The sequence below is a fragment of the Octopus sinensis genome, linkage group LG5, assembly GCF_006345805.1.
Source record: "Octopus sinensis linkage group LG5, ASM634580v1, whole genome shotgun sequence".
In the NCBI taxonomy this organism is placed as follows: Eukaryota; Metazoa; Mollusca; class Cephalopoda; order Octopoda; family Octopodidae; genus Octopus; species Octopus sinensis.
This window is the reverse complement of record NC_043001.1, coordinates 58,605,083-58,630,966: the sequence shown is the minus strand read 5'-3', so window position 1 is coordinate 58,630,966 and position 25,884 is coordinate 58,605,083. Positions and strand designations below refer to the sequence as shown.

The 25,884-nt window shown below is 35.2% G+C and overlaps 1 long non-coding RNA gene across 1 annotated transcript; it reads right to left on the bottom strand.

Annotated features, from left to right (window-relative positions):
- LOC118763502 lies at positions 1-25,306 on the bottom strand. Its single transcript, XR_004999262.1, has 3 exons — positions 25,227-25,306; positions 2,493-2,499; positions 1-11 (listed from the first exon to the last, which is right to left on the bottom strand). It is a non-coding gene; the product is annotated as an uncharacterized LOC118763502 (long non-coding RNA).
- Between the last annotated feature and the right edge of the window lie 578 nt (positions 25,307-25,884).

Genomic DNA, 25,884 nt, shown 5'->3' with positions numbered 1-25,884 from the left:
TTATTGAATATCTGTTGCAGTTCTGGCGGTGGTGGTACAGGGATTGCTATAACTGCTGAATTTTGTATTAGGCTGATAGTGTTGTTGTGGTGTTTTTGCTAGGTAAATTTCTGTAGTTACTGTTACTGTTGATTAGTGTCACTGATAATCTCGCGTGTGGCGTGGTGCTTTTCAGCTGGTTTTTCTTTACTTCTTTGCTTGACACATTCTTGCTATTTTTCCTGCAACGGCTACGGTTAAGTGATTAGTGAAAATTAATCTGTTAGAAATCCTGTTTTTAGTGGTTTTTCCAACAGCTATTCATACTGTTCATTGCCTTTGTTTTAAAAGAACGATTACATTTGAAGTAAAAATCACCAAATTCCGTTACGAACAGCCGTAGAAAATGAGCAAGATCTGCTGCTTAGAATGCAGGTCAGTTTCGCAGAAAAAAAAAAGATTAAACATTGTTAAACGACGAGTTAAAAGAAAGAAACCGCGTCTTCCTGATAAATAAGCAATAACAACAAGAACAACAGCAACAGAAGAAATAATAATGGTTTCAAAGTTTGGCAGAAGGCCATCAATTACAGAAGAGGGCGTAAATCGATTACATGGACCCCACTACTCGATTGGCACATATTTTATTGCCTCCGAAAGGATGAAAGGCAAGTCAACCTCGGTAGAATATGAACACAGAACGTAAAGACGAGTGAAATGAGGCTGTCACTTTTGTCTCTGCGTGCTAATAATTCTGCTAAATGGCTGTCTTAGCAATAATAATCCTTTCTACTATAGGCACAAGGGCTGAAATTTGGGGGAGACGGTAGTCGATTGCATTGACCCCAGCAATCAACTGGCACTTAATTTATCGACCCCGAAAAGATGAAGAGCAATGACGACTTCGGCAGAATTTAAACTCAGAACGTAGCGACGGCCGAAATATGGCTAAGAATTTCGCCCGGCGAGCTAAAAATTCTGCCAGCTCGCAACATTGTCTTAGTGATAATAATAATGATAATCTTTTCTATTAAGGACACAAGGCCTGGAATTTTGTGGGAAAGGGACTAGTCGAATATAACTAACCCAGTATTTCACTGGTACTTAATTTATCGACCCCGAAAGGATGAAAGGGCAAAGTTGACAACAGCGGAATTTCAGCTAAGAACGTAAAGACGGGCGAAATGCCGCTAAGGATTTTGGACAGCATGCTACGATTCTACCACCCGCCGCCTAAATATAAATAATAATAATAATAATAATAAAATAATAATAATAATAATAATAATAATAATAATAATAATAATAATAATAATAATGATAATAATGATAATAACGGTGATGAAGAATGGTAATGCGTTCATAGATTAGCCACCAGGTCCCAAAACTTTACAAGCAATAATAACAATCAGATTAAATATATTTTGGGCTTGTGCATTGCAAAGCCTCTCTTTGATGCAGTTGACATTTTTGGTGATGTTGAAAGAAGGGTATGCATTAACACAATGTGGTCACTAATGTCCAATAGTCAGGCAGGGATGTTCACATTATTCCAGCAAGTAATATTTATATGAATTAGATTAAAGCAACCATGTGACCTCCAATGATTATCCGCGTTTAAACAGTGAAGTGGTTAGTAGGTACTCAACACCTATTCATATATTCCACTTATCTCTTTATTCTCACTTTTCCTTAATATATAACTTATGTATAAATTATATATATATATATACATACACGCATGCAGGCTCGCACGCACATGCAGGCTCGCACGCACATGCAGGCTCGCACGCACATGCACACACACATATGATGTACTTGTTTCTGTTTTATTTTAAGCTAGGAAATTTATCATTTATTTATGAAGGAATGAATTGTTATGTCCCTAGTTAATATACGATTAAAAACAGTAGCGACATCCCCCTCCTGACTTACATTATACTGAAATGGAGGACACAAGAGATAATTCAATCTAAGATAATCAGTACGAAAAAGATAATCTAAGATAATCAGTACGAAAAAGAATGGCGACGGCTAGGGCATCATCAGCAGAAGCTTGGACTCTAGTTCAACATCAATAACAACATCATTAATTCAAATGAGTATGGGTAACAGTTAGAGGAGTCAAAAAGCATTACATTTTTTTCGCATACTTGCACATTTCCTTCCCTCGCATTTTGCATTTGTCTTCTCTCGTACATATTATATACATTTGCTTATTTCATAGTTGTCTGTGTATGGTTTACTTGTTTTGTGAGGTGGTGTTGGGAGATCTTGAAATGTGAATATCAAAAATCAATCCAAACCAACCTACGTTCTCATCACTACTATCGCCACAATGTCCTGGAATGAATATATACAATCGAATATCAGCCAAGTATGACTTTCCTTTTTTTCCTTTTCTAATTTTATTTGATTGTGCTATCACTTTCCTTACCATCGCGTTGAAAGGACATAAGGGAATATATAAAACCTTACATACAAGCCAAAGGCATGTTTCTTAATTGAAGGACAGCAAGCCTGATAGCGATCCAGTCAGACAATTAGAGGTTTTAATTTTTTGTGCACCCCAGTTTTTGAAGAGGGGAAAAAAACATTGTGGCATGTCTTTCTCTACAGCCTATGTGCTGGCGAAAACGCAGATGTCAAATTTTTTCTTTCTTTTTGAGTTTGTCTTCTCTTTTTGTACTGATTCTTTTTTTGCTTGTTCCCTCCCCGCCACAAAAAACGGCAACGGCCTTATTACGCACAAATGATTCTAAATTTATTTGTACAGAAGTGTGTGTATTGATTTCATTCTTTAGATGTATGAAAGTTAAGTTTTACAAAAAGTAAAAGTAAGAACAATAAATTGATAAATGAATAAAAATAGGGAAAATTTGGGAATGGAAGGCGGGAGAAAGCGAATTAGGAAAGCAAAGGGAAAAGCTAAGAGGAAGAGAGAGAAAATAAGTTGAGTCAATAAATTGAAGTGTCCTGAGACGAGAAACATGAAAAGCACGTGACAGATTGACTGGGGCAGAAGAAAAGATAAATAAATAAATAGATAAATAAATAATAAAATAAGTAAACAGAGAGGAAGAGGTATTTTCTAAATGAGAATCAGAGTGAACAAGTAAGCGAAAGTATCAGCATGAAAGTTAAAAAAAAATGTTTGAAACAACCGTTTGAAAAGAAAGAAATAAGAAAAGCGTTGGAGGAAAGAGAATCAACGGATTGACAGAATGGTATGATAAATAAAACAAAATAAAAAAACACTATCTAGGGAAATAGGATACCTCGCTATCTCTCTGCTCGTACAGATAAGATTTTTTCTTTTAATTCTAGAAAAAGAGTTTGTCATTCCAGATTGTCATTTGAGATTTAATAGTGCTTATCTGAAAGATTTTGTTCGTTACATGGTCTAAAAATTATCCCATGGAGGAAAGGGTAGAAGTATTTATTGTTTTGTTTACATTTTTGCTTGGCTGTCACATGCGTAAAGGTAGCAAGGGTTTCATAAATTGCTATCGCGTTAGATTTGAAGCTAAAACAGACATAAAAATAGACCGCTAAATATTTTCTTACTGGCATTGGTGATAACAATTCATCTGCAAAAGTGAACGGCCGAAATAGATAATACACAGAATTAACAATATCAATAAAAATACAGGATTTAGGCAGATTTCTTAATTCTGCTTATCTCAATCTCATTTGTTGTCCCGCATACTGTTTATCGGATCCTTGGTCATAGTTACCGATAAAATGTTGTATTATCCATGATGGGATTTATTTCGTCTAACTTAGCTCTGTAGAATGATGCGGCCTTGTAAGAGACTTTATGAGACATGCATAGTTTTTGATAGCATATTTCATATAAGACATAATTCTGTGATAGAAAATGGATAAGTCCCAAGTTGCTGTTTAAATGTAATTTGTTGTGGAAATGCCCATGACAAGACAAGCCAAGCATAATGCTGCTGTGAAATAGTTTGACTAGAAATTAATCACAGGCAGACGGTTAAAGGTTAACATGCACTGATGCTTTCAATCAGTCCCCAGATAATACATGAAAGGGATACTGAAATTTGTGGGTTCCGTTTCAGTAAGTTACCAAAAATACACACACATCTTAATTCCTCTATGTCTGAAAATGCAAGATAGAAACGCAGGATATGAAAATATATCAAGTGAATGTTGAGATAAAAAGTTATTTGGATTGAAGCTTTAATGTGCTAAAAGTTGCAGTGACATCTCCTGGTAGATTTCAAGTTAGTAGTTTGCAAGTATATATATGGCCAGTGTAGCAGGTTAGGATCACAACATCTTTTGGAAATTACCCCATTCTTTCGTAAGTATAATACGTTATCTGCGTAAGAATATACAACTCTTACTACGCTTTATTTTCAAAAGTATAAAAGTACATACGTTAGTATCAAAACAATTTATCAAAATGTCTTCAAAACAAAATATTCAAGTTTAACCATATATTTCAAAAGGCATCTTAATGTGAGCAGAAAGTATACAATAGTTCAAAATGTTAAATTTTGAAAGAAAGTTTAACAAAAGATTTGGAGGTGGAAAGAAGTAAGCTCTTCCATTACATTTGCTTTTCATATAGAAATTAAAATGTTTGGATTACGATTCTGTAAAAGCAGAAAATCAAGTAGCAAATTTAGTACTTCATCATTTACTCATACCTTTAAGCCTATACACTCATCCTAGTCTCAAGCTTTTGTTTTAAAATCTATTATCATTTTATACATTCGTATATTCCAGTATTCAAAAGATAGAAATCCGAAATTCCCCATACAAAATATGCAATTTTTCTGAGGGGAGAGCCATTAGAAAATGCGCAGATGTGAAATTTGCTCGTCGCTTCTCCGTAATCAGACTGATTCATTTCTCGACTGTATTGTAGCTCGCGATGATAAGTGGATTCTGTACAATAAAAAAAAAACGTTCTTCGTACTTGTTTGACCAAAGCGAAGCACCGAAAACCTTCCCTGAACCCGAGCTCTTCAAAAAGAAGGTTATAGTGATTATTTGGTGGTCTACTAATGGACTCACCCACTATAACTTCTTAAAATCCAAGAAAAAAGTATTACTGCAGAAACATATTGCTAAAATGATATTGCTAAAATGAACCTAAAACTGATACTCCTCCGTCCTAGACTGGTGAACGGAAGGGGGCCAATCATTCTTCATGACAATGCTCGACCATACTTTTTACTAATGATGCTCCAGAAGTTGAAGGTACTGGGCTACGAAGTTCTTTCCCATCCAGTTTATTCCCCAGACATTTTTCCTACCGACTACCACTTTTTCAATCACGTTGATGGTTTCCTGTGAGAGAAGAAGTTAAAATAGCATGATGCTGAAAGTGCGTTCAAAGAGTTCATCAGCTCCAGAATTCCAGACTTTTATGCTATAAACAAATTTGTAACTCGTTCGCAAAAATGTGTTGAATGCAATAGTACTTACTTTGACGAATGACATTTCAGCATTGTTGAAATATATTGTAATGAATTTCCTGTTTCAAAACATTCCTTACTTTTTACTCAGCCTGATATATATATATGTAAGCAAAAGTGTGCTAAGAGAAATAACTCAATGGCTCATGTGAAATATTTCAATAAAACTGACATCTAAAGAACATACAGCATAAATGCTTCATTGAATATCATTACCTCCAACTTTAGGGGATGTATCATATGTAACAAAATATAATTACGACCAGTTCCACTTGTAAGAATCTCAGCTTTCCAAAATTTTCAGATGTTGACTCTCGTGGCACGTCAGTTGTTCGACCTAATATTTTGGCCAGTGGAATAATCCTGGACTGATTGATATTGAGCCAAAAACAAGTGTTTACAATCTGGCCGCTTATCTCTAGATAACGACTCTGTTCTTTACATTAACGGCATGTCAACATCGGAGAAATTCTTGATCATTTAGACTATCTGCCTTTCTCGAGTGGAGCTGATTTTAATTGGAATTTGCTTATTAAAATATATCCATTTAGAGGCAGAGAGGATTTAAATACATCAAGAATTTATGTTATACGGTATTTCATATATTTTTATTTGTGTGTGTATATATGCACACACACACACACACACGCATACACATACGCATATATATATATATATTATATATATATATATAATATATATATATATATGTGTGTGTGTGTGTGTGTGTATGTGCGTGAGCTCATGTGTGTATGTTTATGTGTATGTATATACATATGTATGAATGTGTGTATGCTTGTGTCCTTGTGTGTGTGTGTGCGTGTGTGTGTAATGCGTGTGTGTAGATAATGCTTCAGATTTTCTTAACTGATCAAATAAGATATGGAGAGTATTGCTCACCTTTAAAATATTAAAAAGTTAAAACTAGACCAAAGTAGAAATAAATACTCCAAAACTGATACTCTTTTTTTCCACCGATTATGTGAGAGGAAATGTCATCAACTATGAAATTTAGATTTAAAGACTGCTTTAATTAATGGCTAGAAGTTATCTTCTCTGGTTATTTCTAAAAACAGTGTAAGGAATAAGAATATCATATATGTCTAATAACACCAGAGGACATAACAGATGCACAAACAATTCTATCACGAATCTATCAGAGCTTAGGGAGGATGGGAAATAAAAGGATTATAAGGGTAACTGAAGTGAATAAGTTGAACGCTTTAATCCGTCTCCCGGTTTTTACCCACTATTTGACCTATTAAACGCTTCAGTATACAAGTGCCAAAAATAGTAGTTGTAAGCCGGAACACGCATAGAGTCTACCACACAAAGAAGCAGAACACAATATGTCCGAAAAATCTGCAGGTTATCTTCATCTGAATCTCTAACAAGTCCGTCACTTTATTTTATTGACTCTGACATAATGCATACCAAAGCTGATATTGGTGATATCTGAATACAGTCCGAACAGTCGAAAGAAACAATTCCAGTCTATTATAGGCTGAAGGCCTGAAATTTTGTGTGAGGATGTACGTCGATTGCATCAATCCCAGTGCTCAACTGGTACTTATTTCATCAACCCGAAAGGGTGAAATCCAAAGTCAACCTCGCTGGAATTTGAACTCAGATCATAAAGACGGACTAAATGCCGCTAGGCATTATTGCCGGTACGCTAATTATTGTGGCAGCTCACCGACTTCAAGCTGAAAGAATTAACGCAACGTACCTTGTCCACTTCTAAATATTTCAGAAGAAAAGAGGCATCTTTTTTGAGAATGTACAAGAAGAAATTTGCTGGAACATATAAGATACGTAATTTTAACAAATTAATATTTCGTAGTGGCAAGTACCTCATTAAATAGTAGTTTTCCTTTCGCCTGCTTTGAGGTTGTTCAGGTCGTTTTATATATATATTATATATATATATATATATATATATATATATATATATATATATATAATATATATATATATACATATATATGTGAGTGTGTGTGTGTTATATGTGTGTATATATATATATATATTTATATATACATATATATGCGAGTGTGTGTGTGTTTGTATGTATATATATAATATATATATATATATATATATATATATACATATATATATATATACATATATATATATAATATATATATATATATATATATATATATATATATATATATATATATATATATATATGTATATACATATGATGTATATAATATATAAATATATGCATATATACATACATATATCTAAATACCTACATATATACGTATAAATACATGCGTATATGGGTACAAGACATCAAAAAAACGTTGAACACAGTGAGAAACGAAAACATAAAACAAAAAATATAGAAAACGAACTTTTCGAACAACGAGAAAAACAAACAGAGAAACGTGACATGCAACATAAAGAATATTCTCCTTCACCAGTTGTCCCTGCTTCATCTACTCCGCGTTGAATGCAAGGACAATACGCGACTTCGATGAAATTGTCCTTCCCGCAAAGCAAATTAAATAAAATTTGGGATTTTTTGCGGAGGGTGAAAGTGATAACAAGAACAGGAGAGTGAGAACATGACAGTAAAAACAAAAGGCGAGGGCTGTTAAGTCAAGACGATAGAAAAATCATTATGAATGCTAGGAAAACGAGCTTATGAGAGGAGACAGTATAAGCATGTATTGTCTTAGGAAACAAATGGGCAGAAAGATAGATTCCCTTTCGTCGCATGTCAGAAACGAGAGAATTAAGGAGGAAGAGTGAGAGAGAGGGAATGGTGAAGAGGAGAATAGGGAAGGGTGGGAGAGAAAACCAGAAAGGATGAACAACAAAAGAGGGAGAGAGATAGACAGAGAAGTGATAATAGAGATAGAAGAGTGCGCATTGTAATTATATATATGAAAGGCGTAGCCAGTGTGGGCTTGACAGCCATGGACATCACCCTAAGTAGTTGTTAAGAGATCTGCCTTAATTGAAAAATATCTCTTCCTTCAAATTGTAGAAAAAATTGTTTAACCTTCTCGGAATGCACATAAATGTACATAGATTTTCATTGTTTTAATTTTGCTTTCAATGTCGCCATAACCACCATCAACACCTACAGCAACACCAATCTCACTACTATTAATACATTTTAGTCAATCAATAATTGTCATCACAACCAACAATGCTATTAAAAAATATTATTTATCTACTTACCATAAGTAGTTTGTGCGCGCATCTATTTCTGTGTGCGTTTGTCTGTGTGATGTATAGAACTGGCTGGCCTTACCATGAAGCTTTCTCTAATTGTGATGCTACGGTCATTGAAAAGAAGAAGGGTCACAAGATTTTGCTTTTCTACGAACGTATCTCTCTCCTCTCACCACCACTAAGGCAATTACCTCCCTTTACTATTAGTTATTTATCTGGTATGACTAAAATTTTCCCAATACACATAGTTATATGTTTTTATATTTGTCCCCAGTAAGACCTCTAGAGTAACCAATATTCCACATAACAATAGCTATAAATTTGCAAATGTATATTCTTTTGACTTATCATTTGTTTATGACTACATACCCACCAACACATCATATAGTTCTTATGCATTCATTTTACAGTTGTATATGTATGTATGTATGCATGTATGTATGTATATATATATATAAAGTTAATCCAAACAAAAAAGCACAAAAAACACAACAACGCTAGGACGTGGAACAAATATAGTATTATTAGACGCTCAGGAAAGAAGGAAAGGAGGAGGGTTTAACGATTCGAGCGGAGCTCTACGTCGGAAACATAGGAGAAGAAAAGATCCAGAGAAGGGAAGACAGAGGAAAAAAATCGCCAACGGTACACACGAGGTCACATTTTGAAAGACCGGAAGGAAAAGGGTGAAGAAAGATGTTTTCAAAGACAGAAGAGTAGTATTGTCAAAGACAGCAGAATGGTAGAGGGGGAATGTGTGTGTAAGTGTGGATATGTGCGTGCGCGGAGGTCTGCGTGTGTGTGTGTGTTTGTGTATGTGTGTGTGGTTGTGGCTGTAAACAAAGGGCTAGTAGTAGGGCTAGTTTGTAGGGCTAGTAGAATAAGGAGTGGTGTTTTTTTGTCCCTGCCACAGGCCAATACTGTTACTTTGAAGTATGTGTGTGCGTGTATGTATATTTATCGTATGTGTGTTTTGTTTGTAGTGTGTGTGTTCGTGTGTGTATGCGTAGAGACTTGAAATCTTCAAAGTCGAACCAATTCTACTATATGGCCCAGAAACCTGGACGTTATCAAAGAAGCTTGAGAGGCGGTTGGATGGAACCTACACTCGACTCCTTATGAGAGCTCAAAATCTCTCGTGGAAGCGCCATCCAACCAAAATGCAAATATATGGGAAACAACCACCTGTGTCATCTCCTGTAAAAGGTAGAAGGATCCAGTTTGCTGGACATTGTTGTAGAGCTGAAAAAGAGGTAATTTCTACTCTTCTCCTCTGCAAGCCATCTACTCGCAATGCCAGAGGGCGCACACTCTCCTACTCTGATGTAATCTCCAGGGATACAGGCATCCAGCAACAGGACATCCGTAATGCCATGATGGACCGTGAAGTCTGGCGTAGCATGGTAAATTCCATTGTCTCGACCACGGTCGAAAAATGATGATGATCATGCGTAGAGTTTGGGTGTGTGGCGAATAACTGTGCGTTACTTAGTGTATGTTTGCGTGTGTGCTTGTACGTGCGTATGTGTGTATACATGTGTGTATAATTGTGTGCGTGTATGTATAATTGTGTGCCGTGTGTATGGGACGTATGTGTGGGTTCATTTGTGTGTGTATGCATGTGCGTGCGTGTCGTATGTGCGTGTAGTTGTGTGTGCGTTTGTATGTGTGTGTGTAAGCGTATATGGATGTATATGCGTGCATCCGTGGGGTTGTGAGTTTTGGGTGTGTGCATTGGTGTGCGTGTGTGCATGCGTATGTGTGCATGCGTATGTGTGCGCATGTTTATGTGTGCGTATGTGTATGTGTGTCTGTGCATATATTGTGTGTATGTATATGTATCGGTGTATATGTGAATTTGTGTATGCGTGTGTGTGGGGGGTTGGAGTTGTGTGGTCGTAATGTGCGTGCGTCTGCTTCTGTGCGGGTGTGCGCTTACGTGCGTGTATGTGTGTGTGTGTCTGTGCCCATGTGTGTATAAGTGTGTGCGTATCTGTATGAGTATTGTTTGTTGGAGGTATATGTGGGCATCTGTGCTGGTGTGTGTGTATGTACGTGTGTATGTGTGCGTGCGTGTATTGTGTGCGTATGTACGTGCATGTGTGTGTGTGTATGTGTGACCGTGGAGATGTGTGTCAGGTTGCGTTCATTTTAATGTGTGTACGCGCGTGTGCTTGAGTATGTGAGTGTATGTGGCTATGTGTACGTTTATGTGTGTGTGTCTAAAGGTATGTGCCTAAAGGTTTGTGTGTCTGTGTATGCTGGATGGGATTTGTGTGCATTCTTGTGCGTGTGTGTGCGTTTGTGTATGTGTGTGTGTACACGGGCATATGTGTGTGGGTGGGTGTATTTTTGTGTGTGTGCGTGTGTGTATATGTGTGGAAGTATGTGTGCCTATATGTGCATGTATGTTGTATGTGTGTGGTGTGTTGGAAGTATGTGTGTGTTCGTAGATACGTGAGTATGTGTGTGTATGTGTTTCTGTATAAGGACAATAATTTATAAAAACAATAAAATAATAAAAAAAGACAATAAATAATATAAAAGACGTAATAGCACGTAAGGAAAGGAATGAAAATAATAGAAGGATGAAATAAGGAAAAAAAAAGAAATAAAAAAAAGTTGCGGGAGGTGGCGCGCAGTCACTAAGAGGAGGGGGCTGTGTTGAGTCCGTGCGGGGTATTAGTCTGTAAAGTGAAAACAAGCCGTTGCTCCAAGGGAAGCCTGGATTGTGGATGACCGTTGTGTGGAGCGAGACCAAACACAGTTTCAACGCGTGGTCCGTTCTAGGAATCGAAACCACAATCTTACGATCGCGATGATGACACCCTAACCACTAAGCCACGCGCCTCCACTCATATATATACATATATATATATATATATATATATATATATATATATATATATAATATATATATATATATATATATATATATATATATATATACATCGTCTCCGCTCATCTCTAAATACCTCGACCGTGTCCTTGCCCCCTAGTGGCGTCTCTTCCCTCCCACATCCACGATACCAACCATGTTCTCCGGATTTTTAACTCTTTCTCCTTTCCTTCCGGCTCCTCCAAAATCCTTTTTACTATGGACATCCAGAGCCTCTATACCGTTATCCCTCACCACGAAGGACTGCGGGCACTTCAACACTTTCTTGACCTCCGCCCCAACCCTGAACCTGACACCTCCACACTCATTCGTCTGGCCGAACTTGTCCTCACTCTCAACTGCTTCTCGTTCACGGGCGAGTTCTACCATCAGGTCTCGGGAGTGGCCATGGGAACGCGAATGGGCCCCAACAATGCGAACCTGTTCGTTGGCTATGTTGAGGCCCAAATATTCTCTAATTTCACTGGTCCCACTCTTGAACTATACGGTCGTTACAATGACGATATTATCGGTGCCACCTCACTCTCCCGTGAACATCTAGATTCCTTCCTCTCTTTCGTTCAATCTTTCCATCCAGCCCTCCACTTCACCTCCACTATCTCCAACACCACTGTCTCCTTCCTCGACATTTCGGTCAGCATTCTTCACACCACTCTTACCACCTCCATTCACTACAAACACACATACTCACACTCATACCTCAACTTCTCTTCCTCCCACCCAGAACACACCAAGCTTTCCATCCCCTATTCCCAATTCCTCCGTCTACGTAGGCTCTGTAGTGACAACCATGACTTTGAGACTCAGTCTCATCGTATGGCTCACCACTTCATCCTACGTGGATACCCCCTCACCACTATCCACACCGCCCTTGCCAGAGCACGTTCCGTAGACCGTGCATCTGCTCTCTCTCCCCGAACCCGCCCTGTAGTCACCCGCCTCCCTTTTCCCCTCACTTACCACCCCACGACCCTACCTCTCCAACGCACCATCTTCGAGCTTTCCGGCATCTCCAGGCCGACCCGTCCACTTCACACCTCTTCCCTATACGACACTCCCCTCTTTCAAACGAGCCCATAACCTACGAGACCTTTTGGTCCATAGCTCCTTCCCTGACCCTACCTCCCAACCTGGCTCGTTCCCCTGCTCCCGCCCACGTTGCCGCACTTGCCCTTACCTCTCCAACACCACCCTCCTCACTGGCACCCATCATCGACCCTATCGCATCATCAACTCCTTCACCTGCACCTCCAGCAATATCATCTATTGCGTCTCTTGCTCTCTCTGCCATTCCCTGTACATCGGACAAACGGGACGCCGCTTGGCTGACCGGTTCGCGGAACACCTCCGTGACATCCGCCTTGCCAACGACACACCGGTCTCACGCCATTTCCGCTCCACCGGTCACTCCTTGCAACATCTGTCTGTGTTCGGTTTGTCCTTGCACAGAGGCCATCCGGATTCCCGTTTGCGCCGTGAACAGGAATTAGTCTTCTCTTTTCGCTCTTTTACGCCATTTGGTCTCAACTCTCCCCCCTCCTCATCTAACCCCCTTCTCCCCCTCCTCATCTAACCTCCCCCCGACCCCTACTTCTCTTCAGTCCTTCATCCTTTCACCTCTACTCCTCTTCCCTTCTTCCCTCTTTCTTCTTCCATCTTCCCATTCCCTCTTTCTCTCTGCTCCCTCACTCCCCTTCTCTCTCTATCCCCCTCTCCCTCTATCCTCCCTCCTCCTCTCCCCTCACCTTTTCCTCTCCTTCCTTATCCCCCTTCCCCCTCCTCTTCTCCCCTTCCACCCTCATCTCATCTCCCCTCCCCTCTCTCCCCTCGTCTCTCCTATCTCTCCCCCTTACCTCCCACTCTTCCCCTCTCCCCCTCATCTCCTCTCTCTACACTACACCATACGACTTTACACATCACATCATATATACATACACACGTGCAGACCTCTCATACGCACTACATACTCTCTCATACACACACACACTCTTATGTTGGGGCGAGGTCATTTAACCCTATTATCTCCCCTAATTTCGCTCTTGCGTCTCACGTTTGATCTTTGACTTCTGGCCGAAATCAGATCACCATGTTGATTCGCTAGCCTCTGCACGCATTTTTTTCTCTCCTTGTTTCTTTCTGTGTTTCTTTTCTGTGTATCTTTCTGTTGAAGAGCGTAGGCTCGAAACATAACAGACTTGTCTTATTTATATTCCTGAGTGCCATACTTATACAATTGTTTGTTTGTATTCCACCTGCCTTCGTCTTTTGTTTATTTTCATAAAGCTTCCCGTTATATACACAGATAGATAGATAGATAGATAGATAGATAGATAGATAGATAGATAGATAGATAGATAGATAGATAGATGAATAGTGTTCAGGAGTCAGTACAAATCAAAAATTAAAGTTAAAAAATGTAAATTAAATTGGAAATGACTTAGAAAAAATGTTCCTTCTGTATTTTTCCAACTTAATTTACTGTTTTTAACTATATATATATATATATATATATATATATATTATATATATATATATATACATACATACATACATAAATAAATAAATAATATATATATATATATATATATATATATATAGATAGGGGTAAGATAGGGGTTATGAATGTAACCCACTATGGAATATCAGTTATCCATATATATATACTTACATATATAAATATCGAATGATGTGAATGAGTGCTCAACACTACATTGTTGGATAAATTATCATTATTTGTATCTTAAAGCTACTATTAGTTTCATGTTAAATTAAATATCTTAATGTTTTAACAATCTTTAAAGCATATTACATGGAACGGTTAAAATCCAGGCTAGCTAGGAGAATAATATCATTTTTTAAAAATTGCATCTCCGAAAAGTTAAATTGGGGTCCCTTGACGACAATGTAACTTTGATCTGGTGAGTAGCTATTGGAGTAACCCTCGTTAATCAATCACTTCCGAGGTTCGGCTAGTTCGAAAATATTTGCAACCTGTTCATTTCCCTCAATTTCGATTTTTATTTGCATCTATAACAAACTTAGTTGCTAACCGTGAACTATAAAACCATTTTCAGCTCATCGAGCTTAAATACGGAGACAATTGTTTGTAATGTCTACCACGGTATGCTTGGATTTGATAACTGTATATATACATATAAACAGAACTTCAACAGCAACATTAATAATAATAATAAAAATAATAATAATAATAATAATAATAATAATAATAATAATAATAATAATAATAATAATAATAATAATGATGATGATGAAGATGATGATGATGATGATGATGATGATGATGATGATGATGATGATGATGATGATAATTGTTGCGAAATGGCATAGCCGTACCTTTAATTCCGTTTATATATGTAGAGCTTTACAAGTCATACACATGTTTCAACTGCACTGATTAGTAACCGTTACAAATGCAATCCTACTATAATGCGGGTGCAGTTTCTTGAATCTAATTGTTTAATGTTTTTCGCTTATAGACTCTGCGTTGTACGACAAAGTGCTGTTCGTAAAGTTAGACGCGAAATAACTTCAATTCAAGTTTTGATTGGATAATCACTTATAGCCCGTTATTTCAAAATCCTCTGTTGTTCAAATATCTATTATTCATCTATACTGGGTAAATGTAAATTTCTTCCCGTGTTTGTTCCTGCTTAGAATTTATTACAGTTCTCTTCGATGTTAAGATTTGGTAAAATTCTTGTTAACACAGTTCACACTTTTTTTAGCTTCACCTCTGTATGGGTTTGCAGTACAAATTAATTGATAGCATAGTCTATGTTTCTGTCTTTAATAGGCCATATTAATTTATTAAGACGTATTTGGAATCTATTATTTTCATCTCTAAATGAACTCAAATTATTTACTAACCTCCTCTTGAAAATTAATGATCTCGTACCGACGTAAAAAATATTTAGTACTCACTTGTAACTTTACATCTATATAATTATATTTGTAGTCTTATACCTCTTTTTACATAGCAGGATACCCATTTAGAACAACTGCAGAGATATTTTATATGCCTCTCAGATTTAGTTTTAATTTGATCATTCATGGTAAACTAAAATTCCTTTCCACCAAGTTCTTAATTTACACTTTTAGATAAATATCATTGTTCTAATTCAAGCTGAATATTTTATAAGATTCTATGTTATTAACTATGTTAAATTTGGTTGGTGCCCGTTCAGCGAATTTTAAATGCTTAGCATTCTCTTTTATTTTAGCTTTTTGAATTCCTTTTGACATTACTATGTTTAATATTTATTTCGCTACTCTGATTATATACATACATGCATACATACATACATACATACATACATACATACATACATACATACATACATACATATATATATATATATATATATATATATATATATATAATATATATATATATATATATATATATATATATATATATATATATATATATATATATACATACATATATATATATATAAATTTAATATGTACAAATGAATTTATGGAGATATTACGAATTAAAAACAATTGATTATTTTCCTAGATGAGAGGAAAATTAAACGTAGGCATAGGTCGAATTACTTATATAATAAAATTAGATAATTTGTGAAAATATGTTTAACCTCATTTATGTTATTAATTTATTAATCTATGTAGTTATATTATGTAGTATTATAATGAGTATAAATTAGTTGTAGGTTATGTAGTGTATGAACATAACTAGAATAAGTTTAAACCAAGAGATTAATAAAAGTAATTGAAGAATATATATTAATATATGGGCATTTCAGTAATTATATATTTTTATATTATTGCATATAATGTCGTAGTTTTTAATTATTCAGAATTTAGAATTTTTGCCCGTAAATGGTATATTATTGTTTTTTTATCGTTAAAGAAATATATCTATTTATTCATTTATTATATATTTATTGTTTTCGTCAAAGTTTTTTTACAGCGCTAGATTGTAAGTTTAAAGTTTTAAATTTCTTTTAACTGGTTTTCTTCAATAAGATAAGTAATTTCTTTGCTTTACATTAATATTGTTAAATTCTATTGAATTATTTACAGTTAATATACATATATGTATATATTTATTGTTTTATTATAGTATCTAAATTTATTTATGCTATTTTTTGGAGCTGAACAGTGGCTAAATATTTTAAAATTGTTGTTTTATTGAATTTTAATTTTTTTGATATTAAATTTTGATATTATCGATTTATATATTTAGTTATGAAATGCGCGAAGTCAATTTAATATTTTGATTTGTTATGAGATTTTTAGAATAATAATAATAATATATTTAACTAATTTCTATGTGGTTATTACTGATAATATCTTTTAAGTATTGATGGTATAACTAAATAGTGGTTTGTCTCTTAATTATATATATATATATATATATATATATATATATATATATATATTATATATATATATATATATATATAATATTGCGAATTTTGATTTAGTGTGCTAAATTGTAGTTTTTTCCCTGTTAGCTTGGAATTATTACATTCCGAACTATTATTATTATTATTATTATTATTATTATTATTATTATTATTGTTATTATTATTATTATTATTATTATTTATTATTATTATTATTAATTATTATTATTATTATTATTATTATTATTATTATTATTATTATTATATATATTATATATATATATATATATATATATATATATATATATATATATATATATACAAGAAATATTCACCTATATTAAAGGTCACTTCGGTGGGAGTGTAAGGGGGTGAGAACCAGATAATTTTCCCGTGTGTATGCATTCTTTTCTTTATTTCTGGTCGAATAATAAGTGCGTAAGCTACTTCCTCTTGAAATCCACTTACTTAAAGGGCATTGTTATATAGTGAAGCAGTATTATTAAATATGTTTATATTGGAGGAGAGGCCAGAAATTCACCTGCTAATATTCTTAACTAAATTCTTAAACACTATGGGGACTAGACTGAAAGTAATGCTAAAGTGGACAAATATTTTTTATTGACTCTCACATTCCATTTTGATTGCACACTGTGATAGGATGCCACACTTCTATCCAAAGATAATACTTAGAAATTGATGCACTTGTGCCGTCATTGAACCCAAATCACGAAGCTTCCTTGACAACATTCAAACGTTCACTATTGTACTACCTTTATGCGCTCCTTCTCACTTCGTCTATATCATCAAATACTTCTCCCCAAAGACTGTCCTTCATGGAATCCAACATGGAAAAGTCCGATGTTACAAGATCTGTGCTGTATGGAGGATCGGAGAAAATTTTATTAATATCCAAAACAATGTGAGAAGACACTTTGTTAAAGAATTAACTATGAAACGGGGAAAATTAAAACAGAAGGAATGAATTTACTTTAAAATTGAGATAGTTCATGTCATAAAAAAAGGAAAACAAAGAGATGGAAAAAGAATTCCAAAGTCTGGCAGTTCGAGGAAAAAGCTTTGACTGGAGAAATATCACCTTCTTCGTCGAAGCACAACATTTGGATGAAGATGTGAGTTTCGAGTAAGGCGAGATAGCATAAGGTGACCTGTCACAGTATGTTGTTTCTGATTGCATACCATCGTCTGATTGGGGCGAATTACCATGTTAATGTTACTCCTCCAATAATCTCAGCAAGAATTGCAGTTAATAGAAATGATGTACCTATTTTTGCATCATTCTCTATATAACGAACGCAAACTCACGCGTGCATGCATGTATGTCTGTATGAGTGTATGTATCCGTGTGTGCGAGTGTCTGTGTGTGCACGTATGTGCGTGCGTGCTTTGGTAAACTGAACCAGAACTCGAACCAGCTAATCTCATATCACTGCACACACAAACACGCGGGCATGCAAATACAGACACAAACAGACACACACACACGCACACGCACGTACACACACACATACACAGACTTATTCCTATGTGGGTGATAGTGTATGTACGAATCTAGGCATATGCCTGTGTATATCAGTCTGTTTATCTATCAATTTCTCTATCTATTCATCTATCTCTCTATATATGTCCATATATGCTCACGCATACATTTATAAATATGCACATACATGATATATATATGCACAAATGTCTATCATGTGGGATATATAGGTATATATATGAGTGTATATATATATGCATGTCTTCGTGTGAATATAGGTGTGAATGTAAATTTCAAACATGTTCCATCATTTTCAGACACCTCTCCGTGTATGCATAACTATACTACGTAGTTTGTTATAGCAAGTACAGCTTCATTCCCGGCAACGTGTGTTTATCACTTTATACATTAATGGTATTTCACTTGCATTCATTTTCTTTTTATTATATTTCATAACTGAGTCTGATATATTAGATGTTTATATATGCGCCCCATTCTCTCTGTTTCTCTTTCAAATGTCTCTCTCTAATACTCTGGTATTCATTATGAATCCGCTTATTCATAAATATATTGTGAATACTACTACTCGACAGTCTTCCGATTCAGGCAGCTTAACTTAGCTGCTGTCAGATACTATTAACTAATACTGACATCTTGATCAACAACAGCCCCTATTACCTATAATGGTTCACTCCCAAAAGCAATATCCATCATTAATGTTAAGATTTATTCAATATTAAGTATTTTCGTGCTGAATATCTGTCGTTTTTATTTCTTGTTTCTAAATTTAAAAATCATTAAATCCTCATGATGAGAATTATCATCAATAAAATCATCATCATGATCATCGTCGTCGTCATCATCATAATCATCATCATCATCATCGACATCATCAGCATCATAACCGACTGTACCATTACTAACACCGACACCAACACCAACACCAACAACCACGACAAAACAGAAATAACACTATCAGTATAATCAAATAATAATAATAATAATAATAATAATAATAATAATAATAATAATAATAATAATAATAACCACTATATCATCAGCATCAGATCATCATTACCACCACCACCCCCATCATCATCACCATCATCATTAAAAAATCTCACCAGCTTCACTACAAACAACAATGCTGTGATAATCATCATGATTATCATCACCAATTATTCTCATGACCATCTTCATTATAATCATGAATAGCATCACCTCTATCATAAACAACTTGATTGTGATCCTTAATATCTTTAAATAATTATCATTAACAACATCGTCGTAGTCGCCGTGATCTTCGGCATGTATTAACCAAGTATCCTCCATACTTCAGTTCCCTTATGACATTATTTCCCTCACATAATATATTTTAGGAAAACTCGCATAACGCACAGTTTTCGAAATGTTGCCTTGTATAATCGAGAAGGCATGTAGGATGTCACTTTACCGAGTAGAATTAGCCATAGTATAATCTCCCTCACCAGAGGCTGTTATCTTAGGAATATGAGTCATCTATCAAGGAAAGTATACATTATACGACAAAAAAAGCTCGTTGGTCACAATTGAAACACATTTAAGCATAGATCTGATGAGCAAAATCTGATTTGGTGAGGTAAAATTATTTACAATCTTTCCTATATACTAGGAAAGGAAAGTTCATTATTCATTCATTCGCTGCGCTTTCCTTAAAACTATAACATATGTAATTGCTTGAAGCAATAACTGCAAACAAGTTCTAGTCCCAATGATGAAAAATTGTGCATAACTCAAAATGACAACTAATATAATGCTGAATGAAATTTTCTACATAGAAACCGCATTAAAGTCTCCCTCTCTATCTGTCTGTGTGTCTGTCTGTCTCTTTCTCTCTCTGTAACTGTCTGTCACTTTCTCTCTCTCTCTCTCTCTCTCTCTCTCTCTCTCTCACACACACATACACACAAATACATAATACATAAAGACGCACACTCCAACACAAACATACAGTTACACTTTCTCTCTTACATGCACATTCATACAGACTCTCGCCCACCACTCCCGCTATTTGTCTCTCTGTTTCTTTCTCTCTGTCCACATACGTACACATATAGTGTTCACAATCACAGTCTCGTTCGCACAATTATGTTAACCATATGATAACGTCTGAAATAGAAGTGTGGGCCGAATGGGATGTTGATATAAGCTTAGGAACAAGGACTTGCAGATAGGATCCATTGAATATACGTTGTTCTTATAGCAGGGCGTGTTAGCTACAGTAGTTTTTGTAGAGGACTCACGCGCGCAAGATAGAAATAGATAGAGAGAGAGGGGAAGAGAGGGAGAGGAAAGGATGGATGGAGGTGGGAAAGAGAGCGAATTTGTGAATTAGTTTCAGGATTTGCTGATTAGTACCAGATCACCGCAGGGATTGAATATGTCTGTCATCAAAGGCACTCCAATTGCGACCATTCTAATTTTTCTTCAGTATAACACAGGTTATCGAATGAGACCGGTTTTTTAAGGTAAGTGTAATTTGATAACTTGCTGCTATTACTAACGACTACGAAGAATCTTCCCTGAATGGTTCATAAATTATCTACAGCATCTAACGTATTCATCACTGTTACTTACAGAATCAGGTGAATGACCCTCACCGCAAAATCACCAAGGTATGTTACTTCGAGTGAAAAGTTAAAATGTTTCCTACTTTTTTCTATATATTGTATAGGTATGCACCGCAATCACTTAGACAAAGTTTTATTTCTGTATGCTGTTAGCACTTTAACTATTTAAGTATTATGGATATATATAAGCATGCTGTACACGAATCTTGATTAACGTTCACCGGAGCTAAAAAAATCCCGAAGGTAGATTCAGTATCAACTGGAACCATTTTACACTCTTTTATTATTTCGATGATTTAAAACATTAAATCGCGGTCATTTCTGACCAATCTCCAGTAATATTAATTATATTCAAACTGAAATGGTTAGTAAGATACTTTCTCAGTCTAGCAATCGAATACACCATTGAGGTACATCCATTCTTTAGAGTTATCGCTCGTGTAGCAACGCGAATATCTTTTACCGTTTAAGCGATTTTCATTGGTGTACAACAAGGCATACATTCAAACATGACTTCATACATACATTCGTATATATATATACACAATCACGCAGACACGCAAATGCATGCACACATACTCACACACATACATGACTGTATGCGGCATGCAAATATGTTTGTGTGTCAGTGTGCACGCAGTTTTCTGCAGTTTCTATCGATAAAGTTTCACAAATCAGTTTATGTCAAAAATTTTGTTTTGCACAATTCTTCTTAGTCCATTCGTGTGAATTAGTTACCCTTTTTTCCCCTCAAGCAATTCTACATCTCCAGCTTGGGTTTTGTGAAATATGTGGGGCTGATCGCTCAACATTTTTTACCGGTCCAGATGCTTGTCATTTAGTAAACAACACTACTGAAAATTAGGTATGTGTATTAGAGGAGCTCATACCTTAAACATGTTCATATTGACATTTTGCGACTGGTATCTATTTTTGATAAAGATTAATTAACAAGTTGTTCTAGTCATTGTCCGTCATTTTCCCCCGATAACTGTGCATCCTCGACCATGTTATATAATGTAATCTTCCCCATCCTTTGTAAGCAGTGATGTGTTATTTGTAGGAGATTTGACTGCTGTTTCTATTATTATTATTCATGATTATAGATGTAGTAAAGGTAAACATCGTAAAATATAATTAGTTAGAAGAAACTTTGTCTAAATAGTGTCTGTGACGCTACTTAAATTTCTGTTATATCAATATCGTATCATTAATGTTGCACATTAATGATGCAACATTGAGAATGGCTTACGTTTCATGAGTCCTATAATAATGAATGTCACTTATATTCCTTGCATTCGTTATATATCTTCCTCTATGGAGAATCAATAGCAAATGAGATTAAATATTTGTAACATTCGTTTGTGAAATTCATGAACGACTTTCAAATATTCATGGACTCTGGATTTTGAAAGTTTATTCTTAAAATCATTTCATAAGTGGCCGTTGTTATTGATGTAGAGTTAAGCCATTTGTTTCACGAGTAAATATTTTGTAACTATACTGTAACTTGGTCAAATATTTTTTTCAACGATTTGAGTGTAAAATGTGACAGGAGGAAATACTATGACACTTGTCACACAGGATATCTATCTATCTATCTATCTATCTATCTATCTATCTATCTATCTATCTATCTATCTATCTATCTATCTATCTATCTGCCTACCTATCTATCTCTGTACACATACATTCACACAAACACACGCACACGAACACACACACACACACATATATACAGTTTCCTGTTCTATTAAGGTAGGTTCAAAAATAGTTACTCCATCCAGTTACAGAAAAATATGATTTAATATACACAATGTTAAAATAAGAGACAAGAAAGTTCAAAACAAGTAACAATAATATATGACAAAACCACAGTCCAGTATCTTCCGAAAATTGAAGAAAAATACCCAAAATAAAGCATCATGAACTACACGTTTATAGACAAACAATTAACAAATTGCAAACATTAACACAAAAGCATCATACAATCGAATACTTTAACAACACACTTGAAAATCATCAGAACAAAATAAAATACATTAAAAAAACATTAGAAAAGTCTCTCGGTGGAACAGGAAATTTCAGCAGGAATATCAACAGAAGACAGTATAACGACTTACTGTGGGAAACATTAATGAGTAGCCGGGAAAAATGAACACATCTACTTAAACATGTTCAAGATAAGTCTTCCTTCTCACTTTCCTCCTTTTAACTAACAGTTAATCAGGATATGCAGTGTGAATGCAAGTGGCATGTGATCGCCTTGTAAGCAAAACAGGTTGCTCACTGGTCTCAGGTAACTGAATGTGAAGGCCAGCAGCGGAAACTATATTTCTGAAGAAGGCGACTTCAAGCCCATCTCAAAGAGCATGTGATATGTCCATTTCCAAATTATCTGGGATCAGGCGAGTGAGAAACGGTGTTCTTTAAATAAGATCTAAATATCGCAATAAAGATTGTATTCTTAGACCCAGAAGATAGTTAGTGCTCTGCCTAACAAGCAGCGAATTTGATGCATTCCAAATCGTAGACGCATTCGGCCCAATAGGGTTGGGAACTGCTGATACCGTGTTTTTGTGTTAGTAGGATATTTTCGTATCATCTTGGAAACACGATGGGACAGGGAAGAGCTACACTGACAAGGTGAAAACCCACTCACAAACCTGTTCAGACGATTGCAACTCACTCTTGCATAACGCTTGGAATTCTCGAATGTGTCAATGATGTCTCTAACATGCTATCACACGCGTACTAGCTTATAATAACACATTCACTAATATCTATTTCCTATATTTTACAATCACACACTAAATCATTATAGAATATTTTATCACACCTAAAGGACTAATACAGTTTACTCTCCTCTTAGGAAGTAGAAACAAAGAATCTCAAAATCCCATACAGGCTAAACCTACATTGACGTTCAGAAGTTTTGCACTAAATTATGAGCTGCTATAAAGAAAGCAATATTTCAATATCTTTCGCCAAGATACCTCAATATGTCCTACAGGTAACAATCCACTTTTCCAACGCTTGGATTATTTTCTTCCATTTATTTGACGAATGTATCTTTCCTGAAATAATATAGAAGCACACAATGTAAGGTAATACAGTACATATTCCCTTTATATTAATCCGCATCTGAAATAGTTTAACTAACTTTACTCTAACTAAGCTTAGAGACTTCCAAATTATCTATCTACCTATCTATCTATCTATCTATCTATCTATCTATCTATCTATCTATCTATCTATCTATCTATCTATCTATCTATCTATCTATCTATCTATCTATCTATCTATCTATCTATCTATATGTCTATCTATCTATCTATCTACCTATCTGTCTGTATGTCTATCTGTTTGTATGTGTGTCTAAAATATATCTATTTATTTATCTATCTATCTATCTACTTGTCTGTCCGTCCGTCCGTCTGTCCGTCCATCCATCCACCCATCTATCCATCCATCCATCTATTTATGTAATATGTATGTACGTACGTACGTATGTATGTATGTATGTATGTATGTATGTATGTATGTATGTATGTATGTATGTATGCATTTGTATCTGTGCATGTGTGTGCACGCGATGTGTATGAATTTACAGTTATTGTATATCGAGAAAAATGGAGGCAGTTAGAATTTTTGATTATTCTTTTATTATTGGCGCTTTTGTTCGTTTAAATGAACTCTTCAAGGTAAGAAATAAAATCAAAATAATAATGACAAATATAATATAATAAATGTGAGAACTAATTTCTGTGTCAGTGTGACACAAGTTTGACCTCCTCCCTCACTAGTTAATGACACTTCTACTATTCCTCATGCTGGGGTAACAGTAATAGTAGGCATAGAGACAGTGGAGTAGTGGCGAAAAGAGACAGAGAGAGAGAGAAAAAGAAAAAGAGAGGAAGAGATGAAGAGACAAAGGAATTTAGGGAGAGTTTGTGCTTTATTAAAAGTAGTAGTGTTGACGGTGGTATCGGGAGTAATAATAAGAGAGACAGAAAGAGTCGGTATGCATAATTTTGTTTAACCATGTCTCTTTGACAGAAATTCCTGTGGTCAACATACTGAACGTCTTATTTTTTTGCTTTCTTTAATACACACACATATAAAATACACTTTAAACATATCAGACATATCTAATATAATGAATGTGAATGCCAGTGTGTCATACTTTTCAACTTTAGTAAATTCTCTTCAACTGGAAGCACAAAGCCTCGCATTTTGGTGAAAGGGATTAAGTCGATTACATCGAGCCTAGTACGATGCCACGCCTATACACCACTTTACTCGAATACTAGAACTGCAACGACAATATTTTTAATGTTATTCCTACTTTCATTCTCTTATTTCCCTCTATTTCACCAATCTCTTCCTTTTCTATATTTTCTAATTTCGAACTCAAACAATTTCCTCTATCTAACCCTCTCACATCGTCTCTGATGAAGGGATATTCATAATATCCTAGAAATAGCTGTAAGACTATATCTCTTTACTTATAAGTGCCTTGAAAACTACTCACAGCCTTGGCTTTGTTATCTCTTTTTGTCTAATATATACATATACATACATACATACATACATACATACATACATACATATATATATATATACATATATATATATATATATATATATATATATATATATATATATATATATATATATATATATATATATATATATAGTTATTGCCAAGCAAATATGGAAGTCCAGAAATATAGGACGAATGCTGCCGTTGATTAGCTCCAAGAGACCATCGCCTCTAGCTAGCTATGTGACACACAAACCGTGTCCATTAAAACCTTCGAACAGGAGAGGTCAGCCGCTTCCTCTTGCT